The 18,803-nt window shown below is 36.5% G+C and overlaps 1 protein-coding gene across 3 annotated transcripts in view; it reads left to right on the forward strand.

The window, feature by feature from the left end:
- PIK3C2G (phosphatidylinositol-4-phosphate 3-kinase catalytic subunit type 2 gamma) overlaps positions 1 to 18,803 on the forward strand; it is a 664,807-nt gene that overhangs the window by 174,187 nt on the left and 471,817 nt on the right. For 2 of the 3 annotated variants that reach the window (XM_027541446.1, XM_027541448.1), the window contains exon 1: positions 5,861 to 6,471. The exons of the other annotated variant lie outside the window; for it this stretch is intronic. The gene's annotated coding sequence lies outside the window, so the exon portion shown is untranslated. Of the gene's footprint in view, positions 1 to 5,860; positions 6,472 to 18,803 lie in introns of those variants that run through there. 3 annotated transcript variants of the gene reach the window in all.

The raw sequence follows: 18,803 nt of genomic DNA on the forward strand, positions 1-18,803 counted from the left end.
GACTATGCCAAAGCCTTTGACTGCATGGATCACAATAAACTGTGGAAAATTCTGAAAGAGATGGAAATACCAGACCACCTGACCTGCCTCTTGAGAAACCTATATGCAGGTCAGGAAGCAACAGTTAGAACTGGACATGGAACAACAGACTGGTTCCAAATAGGAAAAGGAGTACATCAAGGCTGTATATTGTGACCCTGCTTATTTAACTTATATGCAGAATACATGATGAGAAATGCTGGATTGGAAGAAGCACAAGCTGGAATCAAGATTGCCAGGAGAAATGTCAATAACCTCAGATATGCAGATGACATCACCCTTATAGCAGAAAGTGAAGAGGAACTAAAAAGCCTCTTGATGAAAGTGAAAGAAGAGAGTGAAAAAGTTGTCTTAAAGCTCAACATTTAGAAAACGAAGTTCATGGCATCTGGTCCCATCACTTTATGGGAAATAGATGGGGAAACAGTGGAAACAGTGTCAGACTTTATTTTTCTGGGCTCCAAAGTCACTGCAGATGGTGACTGCAGCCATGAAATTAAAAGACGCTTACTCCTTGGAAGGAAAGTTATGACCAACCTAGATAGCATATTCAAAAGTAGAGACCTTACTTTGCCAACAGAAGTCCGTCTAGTCAAGGCTATGGTTTTTCCAGTGGTCATGTATGGATGTGAGAGTTGGACTGTGAAGAAGGCTGAGGACCAAATAATTGATGCTTTTGAACTGTGGTGTTGGAGAAGACTCTTGAGAGTCACTTGGGCTGCAAGGAGATCCAACCAATCCATTCTGAAGGATATCAGCCCTGGGATTTCTTTGGAGGGAATGATGTTGAAGCTGAAACTCCAGTATTTTGGCCGCCTCATGTGAAGAGTTGACTCACTGGAAAAGACTCTGATGCTGGGAGGGATATGGGGCAGGAGGAGAAGGGGATGACAGAGGATGAGAAGGCTGGATGGCATCACTGACTCATTGGACGTGAGTCTGATTGAACTCTGGGAGTTGGTGATGGACAGGGAGGCCTGGTGTGCTGCAATTCATGGGGTCACAAAGAGTCGGACTCAGCTGAGCAACTGAACTGAACTGAACTGAGGGCTAGCGCTCTGGGAGTCTAGAGTCTTGGAGTCAGTGCTCCCACTCCAAAGGTTCAAGGTTTTATCTCTGGTCAGAAATGAATATTCTACAAGTGATTTGTTATGGCATTAAGGGAGAGTAAAACAAATATCAAAAAAACCAGGAAACCAAAGATGAACCCCATATCAATGGCAATTAAAAAATCAGGCAAATAATAATTATGTATGGCTGTGCAAGGACTGTCTCATTCGAATTCCATTTAGTCTGCCACAGATCAGTTGTTTCACTCTCAGCCTTAAATGTTTCCCCTCTGACTCAGATAATTGCCCTTAAGTGGGTATAGAACCCCTGCATCAATTCCCCACCCACCAATTGCAGGTCCGGTCCTACTAACACTCCTGTTTTTCCCCCTAGTTCCTTTGTCCTACTGAGTTTTGCCTGGTTCTATATATTCTTTTCCACTGATCAAGTACTCCTTTCTGCTCTCAGCTGGTGTTCTGCATGTACTTCTGTGTCTAAAGGTGTATTCCTGATGTATCCATGGAGCGTGATGTACTCCGCATCCGCCTGCTCCTCTGCCACTTGTCCTCCCGGCTTTCATTTTTCTCATACTAATACAGATATCACAATGTTCTTTCACTAAGTATCTGCTGATATATCTTTTATATTATTTAGCTTAAAACTCTCTGTGCTTATTGTTCATATTTTCTACCTTTTTTGTAATGTACTTACTGTTTATTTTCTCTCTCCCACTAGAAATTGCATTTCATGGTCACAGGAATATTTGTATGTTTGACTCAGTGAGGTACTGAAATATCTAGAACAACGCTTGGCACATAACAGGATCTCAAAACATACTTGTTAAGCTAATTTCATGATGTAATTTATAGTTTATATTTAACTGGACATTTTCCCGTTTTAATCTAAACCCGGAATCTCTGTTTCTTGTTTTCTTGCTGTTGTTGTTCAGTCTCTACTGCATGTTTGGAGTGGGTAGCCTAGGGGATCTTCTTACCCCAGGGATTGAACCTGGGACTCCTGCACTGCAGGTAGATTCTTTATCATCTGAGCCACTGGCTTGAATACAAATATATACATATATATGTGTGTGTGTGTGTGTGTATAAAAGATATGTGTGTACATATATATACATATATACATAATCTGTTTTTTCTGCATTATGTGTACTGTGCATAATTTCTATTTTTATTATATTTTGTCTATCCTTACAGTATTTTGTCCTATCCTTATAGGTTTTACACTTTATTGCTTAATCATTTTAAACACATAAGATTCATTTTATTATTTTCATTTAGTCTTGTTATTTCAAAATTCTGGCTTATTTTTGCTAGAACTGATACTTTACTCATGACACTTTGTTCATTCACTTGTGTTGTGATTTATTTTAATCTAAAGCTGCTTTGTAGTGAGGATTGTAATTTTTCCCTACTGAATTCCTCCCAGCCTTACATTATAAGAGTGTGGCTCTAGAGCAGTGTTACAGGTTTACAAGGGTATCTCTGGACCAGGACAAATATTTTTGCTAATCTCAGACTGAGGACTTTGGCACACAGTTGGTGCCTTTTAATCATAATTGATTTCACCTAAGACACAGACCTTGGGTCTTGATTTCTCACAAGGAGACATTTCCCTTAACTAAAAGGGAACAGTTTTGAACTTCTTTTCTCCCAAGACTGGCAGTCAGAGTATATCTAATACATCTCATCAGGGAGTTTTTTTTTTTTTTTTTTAATGGATTCAATTCTTATTCCAAGGTTTGTTTAAACTCACGTCCCAAAGTAATCATAGGATCACCTTAACTCTAGAGCTTTTAACCCTAGTTTTGTACCTTTTCAGAGTGTACCACTGGGGCTTTCTTGTCTCTAAGAAGTCAGATGAACAATCCATATTATTCAGTACATTCAATTCTTTGTAGGAACAAAGGATAGGTTTTTAACTTGATAAAAAGCCCTGAAATGATACTTCTGAATCAATGTGTATTTTATAATATACTACAAAAGGAAAAATAAACTGATTATTACTCAGATCTATGAAAGAGAATGGTACAGGTGCATTGTCAACAAAGAGAATTTTTAAGAATTATTTTTCAATAAAAAAATCCTTACTTAGGAATATAATTCAATTAGCTCAAAAATGCTATTACTACTTTTTAAAGAAGGTTTCAAAGTATTTTAGGGATAAATCTCCCTAACTAATTTTTTAAATAAATAAAAAATGGAGAAATAGAATTGTACCCTAGTGTAATCCCATTTCTAATAACAATATTGAAACAATATGAAGTTACAATAGCTACAATATGTAGGTATAACAAACTCACATTACACTAAATTTCATGCAATTTTTAGTACTCTGAGGGACATGAAAAACCATTTACCCTTTAGATTTTATAGATTTCATAAATGAAGCAACCAAAATTAAGAGGTTAAGAGTTTAAAAAATCTGAAAGCCTTACTCTAAGTTCATGAACAAGATAAGTATGTCCCTTCTTATCACTTTTATTCAAAATAGTCCTAGAAGTCCTATGCAGAGCAATTAGACAAGAAAAATGAATTGGGATTATATGAAAAGACTATACCAAAAACTGTTAGAACTAATAAATAAAATAGGTAGTTTAGCAGAATATAATATCAGTATACAAAAACCAGCTGTCTTTCTATACAGCAACAACTATCAAGAAGATAAAAAACAACCCTGTTTATAATAGCATCAAAAAGAACAAAATATTTAGGAAAATATTTAATCAAGAAGGCAAAAGATCTGTACATTTAACAGAATAAGACACTGATTAACAAACTGAAGAATGCATAAATAAATGGAAAGATATTCCACTCTCATGGACTGGAAGAATTAATACTGTTAAAATGACTATACTATCAAAGCAATCTTGAGATTTAATGTGATCCCAATCAAAATTTTGATGTTCTTTTTTACAGAAATTGAACAAAAAGTCTTAAAAGCTATGTGGAATCATGAAAGACCCTACATAGCTAAGCAATCTTGGAAAGAAAATAAAAGCTGGAGGTATCACACATCCTGGTATCAAAATATACTACAAAGGTGTAATAATCAAAACAATATGACAGTGTTATAAAAAACAGACAGAGATCCATAGAACAGAGAGCACAGAAATAAACCCACACATACATGGTAAATTAATGTATGACAAAGAAGCCAAGAATACACAATGGTTTGGGGAAAACTGGACAAAAGACAGGATAAGAAATTTTGGTGAGGATATGGATAGAAAGAAATCTTTGTACATTTTTGTTGAGAATGGAAGTTGGCACAGCCACTATAGAAAATAGTATGGAACTTCCTCAAAAAACTAGAAATACCATATGATTCAGCAATCCCACTTCTGGGTATATATCCAAAAGAAATAAAAATAAAATCTCAAAGAGATATATACACTCTCACATTTACTAAAGCATTATTCACAATAGCCAAGACATGGAAAACAACATTCATGTCCATCAATGGAGGACAGAGAAAGAAGGCATGGTTTACATATATAGATATATATTACACATGCATATTATAATAATGTGTGTGTATATATATATATATATAGTGAAATATTATTCAGCTGTGAATAAGCACATTCTGTCATTTGTGACAACACAGATGAACCTTGAGGGCATTATGCTAAATGAAACGAGTCAGTCAGAAAAAGATAAATACTGTATGGTATCACTTGCATGCGGAATCTAAAAAATCTGAACTCACAAAAACAGACAGCAGAGTGGTGCTTACCAGGTTCTGGGTAGGGGGAGGACAGGGGAATGGGAGATACTGATCATATGGTCCATACCTCTGATCATAAGATACATGTGTTCTAGAAATCTAATATATAGCAAGTCATGATAGTTATTAACTATAATACTGTATTACATACCTAAAAGTATCTAAGACAGTAAATCTCAAATGTTCTAACCACAGAAAACAAAGAGCAATTAGGTGACATGTTGCATGTTTTAGCTAACCCTAGGCAGTAATCATTTTGCAGTATCAGTTCCGTACAACTCAGTCACTCAGTTGTGTCTGACTCTTTGTGACCCCATGGACTGCAGCACGCCAGGCCTCCCTGTCCATCACCAACTCCCAGAGTTTACTCAAACTCATGTCCACTGCATTGGTGATGCCATCCAACCATCTCGTCCTCTGTCATCCCCTTCTCTTCCTGCCTTCAATTTTTCCCAGCATTAGGGTCTTTTCCAATGAGTCAGTCCTTTGCATCAGGTGGCCAAATTATTCCTTCCAATGAATATTCAGGGCTGATTTCCCTTAGGATGGACTGGTTGGATCTCCTTGCAGTCCAAGGGACTCTCAAGAGTCTCCTCCAGCATCACAGTTCAAAAGCATCAATTCTTCCGCGCTCAGCTTTCTTTATAGTCCAACTCTCACATCCATACCTGACTTCAGGAAAAACCATAGCTTTGATTAGAAGGACCTTTGTCGGCAAAGTAATGTCTCTGCTTTTTAATATACTATATAGGTTGGTCACAACTTTTCTTCCAAGGAGCAAGTGTCTTTTAGTATATATGTATTAAATCAACTTGTGGCCTACCTTAACTCTGCCTGAACTTACATGTCAGCTACATCTCAATCTGGCTGAAAAACAGAACTTCAGAGAAAAATTAATACATATATATATTTTAAATAGTTCTCAATTATGATTTCTAATATGATGTCTTTATATACACATATGCATACATATATATAAACTATATGAATAAAAGCTATTCAGTAGTTCTTAAGAGGATAAAATATTATTGGGAGCAAAAAGTTTTGAGAATTAATTCATTAGACTGAACTCTATTCTTTAAAAGACAGTGAATCCAATAATTTCCTTGTAGGGAAGAAATATAAGTACAAAGCTACAACACACACTTTTAATTCCAATTCCATTAAATTATCAATGAAACTTTTAGATTTTATATGGGTGACAGAAAAAGAGAGTGAGAATCTCAGAGAATAATACAATTTCTTTAAAATTTTATAAAAGTCCTTTTATAGCCTTGAGCCCCTGTCCAGGCCTTGGAAGTTATTGAAAGTTATTGAAAGAGGGAGCATTAAATAGCTAGATTGTTACTGGTAACTTTTTAATCATATAAATTAAATGTGTCAACAGTAAGAGTTAACGGAAGAGATTGGAGAAAATTATTTTTGATGGTGGTCATGCCAATCATTGAAGGTTCTCAAACAAAGTATGGGAACATGTAATTTTATTTGCACAGCAACTGATAAGATAAAATCAAGGGTGAACAAAACTCCTTTCAAAATGTGTAGTGAATCATTAAACATGAAATGAGCTTCTGAGTTCACCCTGTTTGCTTTCTAATGAGGCGAGAAATACAATTAAAATAAAGAAGAAATAATAAGGTAAGTAATACTGATGTACATTGTGTTATAAGATATTATCTGTATATGTGGCTCAGCTGGTAAAGAATCTTCCTGCATTGTGGGAGACCTGGGTTCAATTCCTGGGTTGGGAAGATACCCTTGAGAAGGGAAAAGCTACCCACTCCAGTATTCTGCCCTGGATAATTCCATGGACTGTATTTATATGATAGAAATACCTAAATAATTGTAAAAATGATTATTTCATAAATGGCATTAGAATTCCCATAAGCAATGTTTTCTACAATGTATATTTTTCAAATTTCAGGGATAATTTTTCTGGGTAAAAATAAAACAATATATGGCAATAATATTTTGTTTAACCATTTAATTGTTGAGGATTTGGTGTGAAACTCTTCTTTTGGAGACAGGACTTTAAAACCCAGAAAGGTTAAATGATATGGTCAAGGTCAGTAGTTCATTTCCACTTGATCCAAAGAACCAAGTGGAATTCAAATTCAAAGAAATGAGGTAAAATAGAAACTTTAGAAACACAGATCACTCTAGATATTTTAGTCACAAATAAGAGTGTGCAGTTAAAGAATATTAGTAAAAGTGCTTAACACTTAAGAAACCAGTGGCAAGATAATAAAGTTCTCGTTACAGAGCTATCATTTTGGGATTTTTTTTATCTTGTAGCTTATGAAACTAGCTTTCATTTTTAATGTGTACACACTTTTCCTACAGTTCTTGCATTTTCAAATAGAATTTAAAATTTGGAAACTCTAAATGTGACACAAACATGGAATCTGTCATTGTAACAATACGTAGAGCATACGCCTAAGCTTATTAATGTAATATTTTGAGACTTTTTAATGCTATATATTACTATAGACAAAAGAAATATTGAGAAAATTATGACTGAATCCTTGTTTTCAAGATCTTATGTTCAGGAGGAGAGAACAAAGTGACAATTACAGTTCAAGATATTGTGAGCTAGTAATTATGAGACAAGAGGCTCTACTGTAAGAATTTAGTGTGAAAACAGTGGTAGAATATTAGCTGTCACAGTGATCTTAGTAAATTATAGAATTAAGCAAAATAACTTTATCTGCCAAAGAAAATGTCTGGAAGAAAAGGACATTTTCCCCAAATTCCAGGATACATAATAAAGTAGAAAATGAACTGCCTATCAGTGTCAATAACAATATAATCAGATAGCTAACAACAGAATCTAAAAGTATAATAAAAGAAACCTAAGGTAATTCCGGGTATCATCAGCTCTTGGTCAAGCCTTTTGTATTAACAGAAAGAGACATTATAGATTCTAATGGTTAGGCAGTCTAACAAATCGGGATTCTGCAGGTTCTTGGTGGATTGCTAAAAGAGTAAAATAAAACAGAGCACTTGGTAGGCAGAGATTTTACATTACTTTTGGTGGAACTCAGAGCCTTTTTCATACCTAATTTCTGGGTTTCTGAGAACTACCTTAATCCAGGAAACCAATGAAACATGCAATTTTCTCTGATATCTTAAATTATTTTTCTAAAGTGTTTTGGAGAAATATCAATAACCTCAGATATGCAGATGACACCACCCTTATGGCAGAAAGTGAAAAGGAACTAAAAACCTTTTGATCAAAGTGAAAATGGAGAGTGAAAAAGTTGGCTTAAAGCTCAACATTCAGAAAACGAAGATCATGGCATCCGGTCCCATCACTTCATGGGAAATAGATGGGGAAACAGTGGAAACAGTGTCAGACTTTATTTTTCTGGGCTCCAAAATCACTGCAGATGGTGACTGCAGCCATGAAATTAAAAGACGCTTACTCCTTGGAAGGAAAGTTATGACCAACTTAGATAGCATATTCAAAAGCAGAGACATTACTTTGCCAAAAAAGGTCCATCAGGACAAGGCTATGGTTTTTCCTGTGGTCATGTATGGATGTGAGAGTTGGACTATGGATAAGGCTGAGCACCGAAGAAATGATGCTTTTGAACTGTGGTGTTGGAGAAGACTCTTGAGAATCCCTTGGACTGCAAGGAGATCCAACCTCCATTCTGATCTCCATTCTGAAGGACATCAGCCCTGGGATTTCTTTGGAAGGAATGATGCTGAAGCTGAAACTCCAGTACTTGGCCACCTCATGCGAAGAGTTGGCTCATTGGAAAAGACTCTGATGCTGGGAGGGATTGGGGGCAAGAGGAGAAGGGCACGACAGAGGATGAGATTGCTGGATGGCATCACTGACTCGATGGACATGAGTCTCAGTGAATTCCGGGAGTTGGTGATGGACAGGGAGGCCTGGCGTGCTGCGATTCATGGGGTCGCAAAGAGTCAGACACGATTGAGCGACTGATCTGATCTGATCTGATCTGACTGATGGTGTCTGGGAAGGAAAAAAGCACAGTATTTTTTTTAATACAGCAAGATAGATTATAATAAAAGATTCATTCTGAAATCAAAGATATGGGTGAGATTTCAAGATTTATAATTTTCCCATATGCTGTCATGGAAGTCCTACATTCCTTCTGGCTCTCAATTTTTGAACTATAAAAGGAATCTATTTTCATATGCCCAGAGTCTTTCCAGAATTTTTATATCAACTGCTAAAAGTATGAGAACTGTACTACATGATATTAATAATTTGGCATCTGAATTTTAAAGTACTCCATTAAGGAGGTAATTGAGCCCCTCCCCCACAAAATAGGGAAAAGCTTATGGAAGAAAAAAGGCATATTCAATAATATATAGCTCAAGTTTGGGAGTATTTATTATTACTTAACAAACACAGTGCTTTATTCTTTATATTTTATTATCACTATTGCCAATGAATTCACATTTTAACTCAAAGCTAACATCAGAATTTTATACTTTTTGATGCTGGTGTAATATAATTAAACAATGAGAAGAGTCCTACTTCATAGGACTATAAGTGAAAGATTTACTTACATTTCAATATCATGTCATAAAATTGTTGCAGCATTCTGTTATATAACTGATAAATAAAGTGGAGTACAATTTAGTAATTCATCATTAACAATATGACTGTTATGCACACTGGAATTCTCTAATGGTCAAAACTAGGACATTCTCTCCCTACAGGCTGACCTATATAGAATCCCAAATTATGATTATAATCAATTGTTTGCTTGGCAGACTCTGAAGCAAAGAGGAATGTTATAATTTGAATCTTTAATGGCAATAGACTAAGGTGATGAAAATCATTTATTTTCGTGTTGGAGACTGTCTATCGAAAATTTTCCAAATCATATCACAATGGGCTGATAAAGAAAAATGATATGCTCTATAAAACACAATGTGTACTCAATGAAAGTTGCTTCCTCCCTGTAGGGTTTCTCCCAGATTTTAACATGCCGGTGTTCATCATTAGTGTTTCAGAGGGAAATATTATAAGCCCTATTTTCCCAAAAAGAGTTTTTTTAGTGGTAGGGGTGGGGTATGAACTCTGATATCTCCCAGAATTAGAGATCCAAGAAACCCAGATTCAGACTATGGAATTATAATACTGCAAAAGCTCCAGCTTCTTCTCACAAATGTGTGGACATCTCTTTTGTGGCATGTCCAGCATCTATAAGGAGGGAGATCCATGGCAATCAGAATCAGTGAGATTTCAATTTGCCAGAACTTGTAGGAAGCAAAAGTTAACTTCCTGGATTGTGAGCTATGGAGGTAGTGTGTTGTGCTCAGTTGCTCAGTCCTGTGCAACTCTTTTGTGACCCCATGAACTGTAGCTTGCCAGGCTCCTCTGTCCATGAAACTTTTTTAGGTGAGAATACTAGAATGGTTGCCATTCCCTTCTCTAGGGGATCTTCTCAACCCAGGGATCCAACTCATGTCTCTTATGTCTCCTGCATTGGCAAGAGGATTCTTTACCACTAGCGCCACCTGGGAAGCCCTTCTCCCCCTCTCTCCCTTCTAAACCAAAACTGCAACCAAAATTAGCTTTACTGATTAACAGGGGCAATATCTGGTTAGATTCCTTCAACTCTGATTCCATGACTGCTTTCTGTATGTTTCCATTACTGCTCAATCACTCTTAAGATTATATTCTTCATATATATCAAGGTCATACATTATATAAAAGACAATACTTTGGGGGACGTCTTGCCCTTGTTATTAATCTATTTGATATGATTTATCTCTTCTCTGATCCATTATCTTGGCTTTAAATGTATTTCTCAAGGGAATTTTACTTGCTAGTTCTCCTCAACTTCTCCCCCAATACCACTTGTAGGCATAAAAATGAATTCAAATGAAGTACTTCCAACTATCTCCTTCTGTGTCAGTCTCTCTGACTCCTTACAGTACTTTAGGACTCTAGCATACATATCTTTAGCATCATAACAAGTATCTAGAGCTTAATAAGCTTGAAGATCGTTGGACTTCTTCCTAGACAAAGTAATCAATCTACTCTTTTCTCTTGTTTTGGGTTCTGCTGTCTTTGGACTGCACGTGTGCTCAAAAATTGGGTCTATCTTTTCCTCCCCCCACCCCCAAAACAGATGGTCCTCTGATAACTGATGCTTTTAAGAAATAAATATAGTAAAACTGCTAATGACTGGTATGGTTTTATGTTTCTGACCTTCTGTCAGCCATTCCTATTGAATAAGAACTACTTTCAAAAGAATGAATATCTAATGGTGGAATTTAATTGAAGATCAGATCAGATCAGATCAGTCACTCAGTCGTGTCCGACTCTTTGCGGCCCCATGAATCGCAGCACGCCAGGCCTCCCTGTCCATCACCAACTCCCGGAGTTCACTGAGACTCACGTCCATCGAGTCAGTGATGCCATCCAGCCATCTCATCCTCTGTCGTCCCCTTCTCCTCCTGCCCCCAATCTCTCCCAGCATCAGAGTCTTTTCCAATGAGTCAACTCTTCGCATGAGGTGGCCAAAGTACTGGAGTTTCAGCTTCAGCATCATTCCTTCCAAAGAAATCCCAGGGCTGATCTCCTTCAGAATGGATCGGTTGGATTTCCTTGCAGTCCAAGGGACTCTCAAGAGTCTTCTCCAACACCACAGACTATTAGCACTATTTGCCTACTCAAATTATATCATTAAAGGACCTGTCTTTCCACATTTTCTTTAAAACTGATATTTCTCTTGCTCATGTTTTTCTCCCACCCCAACTGCAAGCATTTTACTTTTCATCCTTCTTGTGGTTCCTCTGCATGTTACTCATGCTTCAGTCATGCTTGACTCTTTGCGACCCCATGGACTATAGCCCACCAGGCTCCTCTGTCCATGGGATTCTCCAAGCAGGTATACTGGAGTGGGTTGCCATTTCGTCCTCCAAGGGATCTTCCCAACCCAGGGATTGAACACACATCTCTTGTGTCTCCTGCATTGGCACGTGGGTTCTTTACCACTAGCACCATCTGGCTCCTCTAGGGCCTCAATAATCAGTAAGTTTCATCTTATAAATGAACTGTACTCTACCGAGAGTAACTGGAGTAAAACATTGTATATACTGCTTCCTGGATTCATAGAAAAACATAGGCAAGTTTATTTAGTAATCTCTGCTGTGGGCATGAGTGGTTACTCATGTACAATAAATTTGCTCTTCCAGATATAGCCAATGTTTGTATGAAACCACTAAGATTAACTGACTAGTATATATCTACATAGTCCTCAAGTGACCAGAATTAAAAATTAATACAGAAATTATGAATTTTAAAATCTTCAGCAGATTTTTTTATTTAAAAAGTGAAACCTCAGAAACATATTTTACAAAGTTCACATTTTAGAAATAAAACTATCATTAAAAAAATCTGTTTATACATGCTCATCTTCACCCCATAAGTTTCCAACAAAGAAATACCAATAGTTTGTTTGTTTGTTTGTTTTTAAGTTCTAACGCTATCACAGTGAAAACAATCGTTCCTCACAGGTGACAAATGTGGGTGACCCCATACTTAAATGTGAACTCTAGCTACTAACAAGTTTAACTAGCTTGACGTAGTTAAAATTGGTCAGAAAAATCCTGATTGTCTCATGTCAAACAAAATGAATATTCATTAACTAGCCTTTAGAACAGATTGATTAACTGGAACTGCAGAGGCTTAGCTCATTCTTAATGGTGTGAACAATGGTGTTACTTGTTTCTATGTACTATTATTATATGTAAAAATGTTATGTATTTCAGAAGCAGAACAACTTTATGGTTCTAAAAAGAGGCTGGGGAAGTAAATATAACAGAATTTTATTCCTAATATAAGCAATCAAAAACTTTCACTTATTCTGCAACTGTTATACACCAGTGTCTTCTTTAATTCCCCAGGGCTGGAGGTGGAGAATATTTGGTTGAAAGGAACATATGTTCCTGATGAAGCATGAGTTTTCTCAGTACCAAGTCCTAAATCTACCACAATCACAATGAACTGCTGCCTGACATTTAGAGAAGCATTTCATTTCCAGAAGGTGGCGTTCTAGAATAGTTAGAAACGGGTTTGCTTCTGTTTGAAACTAAACAGAGACGCATTAAATTACTATTCAAGTTAACTGAAAATCTGGAAACACAGAGTGGCTATTCAAACCAAAAAAAGAAAAAAGTCCCGCTGTCCTCTTGGTGATAGCATTTAAAAATTCAAATATTTGTGTCCATGATCTAACTTGTTTTCTTGGGAAAAATAGCAACATGACAGTTTAGATATTGCAGCATTTAAACAAAATGAAAGAACAAACATTGAAAGAACAAACATTACAAAACAGAGTTACAAATACAGAGAAAAAACAAGTTGTTGCCAAAGGAGAGGTGGAGCTGGAGGAGAAAATAAATTGGTGAGAAAAATCAAGAGGTAAATGAGTCACAAGTATGAAATGAACAAGGTGGAGAATATAGTCAATAACTATGAGATACTTATGTATGGTGATGCTAACTAGACTTACTGTGGTGATCAGTTTGAAATGTATAGAAGTATCAAATTATTGTGTTGTGTAACAGGAACTACGGAGAAGGCAATGGCACCCCGCTCCAGTACTCTTGCCTGGAAAATCCCATGGATGGAGGAGCCTGGTAGGCTGCAGTCCATGGGGTCGCTAGGAGTCTGAGGAGTCTGAGAGACAGGACTGAGAGACTTCACTTTCACTTTTCACTTTCATGCATTGGAGAAGGAAATGGGAACCCACTCCAGTGTTCTTGCCTGGAGAATCCCAGGGATGGGGGAGCCTGGTGGGCTGCCGTCTCTGGGGTCGCACAGAGTCGGACACAACTTTAGCAACTTAGCAGCAGTAGCAGTAGCAACAGGAACTAACATAGCTTTATAGGTCAAGTATACTTTAAAAACAAAACAAATTCATAGAAAAAGAGATCAGATTTGTGGTTACCAGAGACAGGGGATGGGGAAGGGGGAACTCAATAAAGGCGGTCCAAAGGTACAACTTCCCAGTTATAAGATAGGTGAGTACTGGGGATCCGGCGTACAGCATGACTGATAATAATTAACACTGCTGTACATTATATGTCAAAGTGGTTAAAAGAGTGAATCCTAAGAGTTCTCATCACAAGAAAAAATTTTGTCTATTTCTTCAAATTTGTATATAAATGAGATGACAGATGTGCACTGAACTTGTGATAACCATTTCATGATGAACATAAGTCAAATCATTATGCTGCGTATCTTAGACTTATATGGGGCTATAGGTACTTGTATCTCAATAAAACTGGAAAAAATAGACATAAAATATAACAGACAATGTTAGAAAACTTTGTCAGTTTTACATAAAAGTATACCAATTCTGTTTTGACTTTTAATAAAGTTCATTTGTAAGTATATTTGAATACTATTTGATGCCATACAATTATGTTATATAAAAGTATATGCAAAATTATACAATTATGGAAATTTTTGATTTCTTATTGATTACTTAAAATGTACTTGAGATTACAAAATCTTTGGCCTGTAATAAGCATACGGAGAAGCTGAAAGAGAGTGAAAAAATTAGAAAAGACATTAAAAAAGATTTCTTCAGGAAAGGTTAATTCTTGAGTTTTCTAAACAGAGTTTTTAGAAATCTTTGCCCTGTGAGAATGTATGTGGCACCAAAGAAGTAATAAAGTTTGACTATAGTAAACTGATCCATTTTCTCTTCAAAGACAATTTGAGAACATTGTGATCTTGCCAGAGATTATGAATATTTTTAGCAGTTTTATTTATTTCTATCAGCAATAAGAATTTATTCAGTGATCAAAGGAAAACTATGTTTAGAATGTCAAAGACCATTAAAAATGTCAGCTAATAAGTTTTCTGTAAGAGTTGGAAGTTTTAGTCATAATCATTTGTATCCTAAGAGCTATATGTCTATTTGAGTATTGTTGTTTGCCAGTTGTTATAATAAGCCACAAATGGATCTCTAACATAGCTGTATGTGACCATAATATAGACTAATTAGCAAACATATTTTAAATACATCATGTAAAATATATTTAGTACATCACTTAATATCACAATGCATTATAGAAGTATACACACCACACTCATTTGTAAAGATTTGGGAGGATGTCTGCAAATTAAATCAGTAATTTATCTTAAGGAAAAAGATAGAGGGTACCCAAATTACATGTGATATTTGGCAATATTAACATCTTTACTAGGACTTCCCTGGTTGTCTACTATCTTCCAATGCAGGGGGTGTGGGTTCAACCCTGGTTGGGGAACTAAGATCTCACATGCCATGCAGCACAGAGAAAAAAGTAAATATATATATTATATAATATATAATATTATATAATATATATTTATATATATAAAACTCTACTAATAATCCATCTCTGAATATGATAAACTCTACTTTGCCTTAAAATAGAGTTGTTCCCAGAAAACGGATGCAAGAAACATTCAGATAGGTTCTATACAGGAACCTTGGGGCTGCTGCACTGGGATGACCCAGAGGGATGGTATGGGGAGGGAAGTGGGAGGGGGGTTCAGGATAGGGAACAGGTGTACACCCATGGTGGATTCATGTTGATGTATGGCAAAACCAATACAATATTGTAAAGTAAAAAAAATAAGATAAAAAAATAAAAGTTTAAAATACAAAAAAATAAAAAAGACTATGAGACGCAACTCATTCAAATATTAACATTTGGAATTAAGTGTACCAAATAGTAGACTCAAAGTTTTCGGACAAATATGGACACAGTTCAGTTCAGTTCAGTCACTCAGTCATGTCCGACTTTTTGTGACCCCATGAATCACAGCACGCCAGGCCTCCCTGTCCATCACCAACTCCCAGAGTTCACTCAGACTCACATCCATCGAGTCAGTGATGCCATCCAGCCATCTCATCCTCTGTCGTCCCCTTCTCCTCCTGCCCCCAATCCCTCCCAGCATCAGAGTCTTTTTCAATGAGTCAACTCTTCACATGAGGTGGCCAAAGTACTGGAGTCTCAGCTTTAGCATCATTCCTTCCAAAGAAATCCCAGGGCTGATCACCTTCAGAATGGATTGGTTGGATCTCCTTGCAGTCCAAGGGACTCTCAAGAGTTTTCTCCAACACCACAGTTCAAAAGCATCAATTCTTCAGTGCTCAGCCTTCTTCACAGTCCAACTCTCACATCCATACATGACCACAGGAAAAACCATAGCCTTGACTAGACGGACCTTTGTTGGCAAAGTAATGTCTCTGCTTTTTAATATGCTGGCTAGGTTGGTCGTAACTTTTCTTCCAAGGAATGAGCGTCTTTTAATTTCATGGCTGCAGTCACTATCTGCAGTAATTTTGGAGTCCCAAAAAATAAACTCTGTCACTGTTTCCACTGTTTTCCCATCTATTTGCCATTAAGTGACAGGACCGGATGCCGTGATCTTAGTTTTCTGTATGTTGAACTTTAAAGCCAACTTTTCCACTCTCCTCTTTCACTTTCATCAAGAGGCTCTTTAGTTCTTCTTCACTTTCTGCCATAAGGGTGGTAATCCTTTGCATATCTGAGGTTATTGATATTTATCCCGGCAATCTTGATTCCAGCTTGTGCTTCATCCAATCCAGCATTTCTCATGATGTACTCTGCATATAAGTTAAATAAGCAGGGTGACAATATACAGCCTTGACAACTCCTTTTCCTATTTAGAGCCAGTCTGTTGTTCCATGTCCAGTTCTAACTGTTTAACAGTTTAACATACAGTGTGTACATTTATAAAGTGATGACATTAATTATATTAAAGAGTTATACTAAGAGTTAGGATCTTAAATACTCTTAAGTTGTATAATTTCTAGAGTTATTTTTTTCAAAAATTATTTTATTTGATCCTCAAACAACTGTAGAAGATTGATATGAAATGCATTATTCTTACTCTATCTTTAAAGAAAGGCAAATCAACCAAGATAAAATGTCAAAAAAAAGTAAGTAAAAATTAACCTGATATGGCATTTTCAATTCTGGCTACCATAATGTCCATCAGAATCACAATTCTGCTGCAAGTAACTATGAAACTGGACAAAATTGGAATACAGAGAACTCAGGGCTATGATCATTGAAGGAAAGAAAATAATATATAAAATGAGGTCTACATTCATCCTGGCTTTTTGCTGGGGATCACTTTCCAATTTAAGAAGTAGAGCCAAACACAGAACAATAATCTCCTTGAATAGAAGAAATAAAGATTGGAATTCTGGGCCACGGAGGTAGCTGTTATTTTCAGGGAAAGGGTACCAGAGAGAAGGTAGCTGGACAGAGAACTTCACAAATCTGAGTAAGTGTCCTCTTGAGTTTCTGTGCAAATTCTAAGCTGTTTGTACATGGAGAAGAGATTCCTAACAGACTGCTATTGTAGAGCTATAAACCCAACTGAGATTGGGCCTGGAAGTGATAGGATACATTGTGGATCTCATCAGCCTGAGGGGAGAGACTGTCAAACATGCCAGAAATTCAGATGAAACTCCAGAACTGCCAGAGCTTAGGAGCAGAGCTGGTCCATTTCATCAAACTGTACACTTAATACCTACACGTTTCACTGTATTTAAATTATGTCTCAAAAATTATATTAAATAAGGTAATATAGAAAGATATGGCAATTTTTAAAGTTTCTAAGAAGTTTTATGGGTTGGAAGAGGAATTTCCTGCATTACTGTATTAATTCTGGTTTCAGAAGGTAACAGAATGAATAAAGGAAAAATTGTAACTAAAAAAAATTCTCTTTCATGAATGCATGAAGTTAGTAGAAACAATACAATAAAATACAGGAAGGCCCAGAAGCAGGATCAAGATCTGTTAACAATGACTTCTTATAATTAACGTTTTGGTGCCTATTATGTTCAGAAAGCAAGAGGATGATAATAAAACACAGACTCTATAATAAAGAAGGAGAGTAAATATACATATATACCCATTATTATACAAGGCAGAGAGTAGTAAGTGCCTCCAAAGTTGATGATATGGGAGCAATGCAATTTCAGAAGAACAAGAGAGAAGGATTTTATTTAGAAGTTGTTATTTAGTTGCTCAGTTGTGTCTGACTCTGTGATGCCATGGACTGCAGTATACCAGGCTTCCCTGTCCTTCACTATCTCCTGGAGTTTGCTCAAATTCATGTCCACTGAGTTGGTGTTGCCATCCAACCATCTCATCCGTCAGGTCCCCCTCTCCACCTATGCTCAATCTTTCCCAGCATTAGGGTCTTTTCCAATGAGTTGGTTCTTCACATCAGGTGGCCAAAGTATTGGAGCTTCAGTTTCAGCTTCAGTTCTTCCAATGAATATTCTGGGTTTATTTTTAGGATTGACTGGTTTGATCTTCTTGCTGTCCAAAGGACTGTCAAGAGTCTTCTTCAAATGGGTAAAAATAGACTCATTAAGGAAATTAGCCACCCTGATGTCCATGGCCATTGTCCTCTGTAATTGTAGCACAATGATATCCTCCAAGGCCTGAAAGGATCCACAATATAACTTCAGTTTGATTCTTACTATCTCTTACATTCAAATTCTAGTTATCTACAATATGCTAAAATACAATCAGTAAGTAAAATTAGCCAAAACCAATCTGAAAACTTTAACTAATTTCCTTTCTTTTCAAATAAAAGTTTCAACAAATTTTCTCTTCTGGTCCCCTCTCCCCAGGCTTCACCCTTCAGCTTTGTTCTCACCCTGGCAGCCCCATAAGCCATAAGGCAATGAGAACTCTCTCACACACTCCAAGGAGACAAACCCCAGGAAGAAAGAAAAGTGCATATTAAGCTATTTGGTCTTGGATTAAGAAACACAATTTACTTTAAGTAAAGCAATTTACTTTAATTGACAAATTTGGGAATAGATATGTAATACGTGTTTTTTTCTTTAGTGTAAAGGAATTTTCTCATCATGTCATTATAAGCAGGAAAAAAAGCTGAATTCCTTTTAAAATCAATCCACTGT

This window comes from Bos indicus x Bos taurus, chromosome 5 (genome assembly GCF_003369695.1).
Source record: "Bos indicus x Bos taurus breed Angus x Brahman F1 hybrid chromosome 5, Bos_hybrid_MaternalHap_v2.0, whole genome shotgun sequence".
NCBI lineage: Eukaryota > Metazoa > Chordata > Mammalia > Artiodactyla > Bovidae > Bos > Bos indicus x Bos taurus.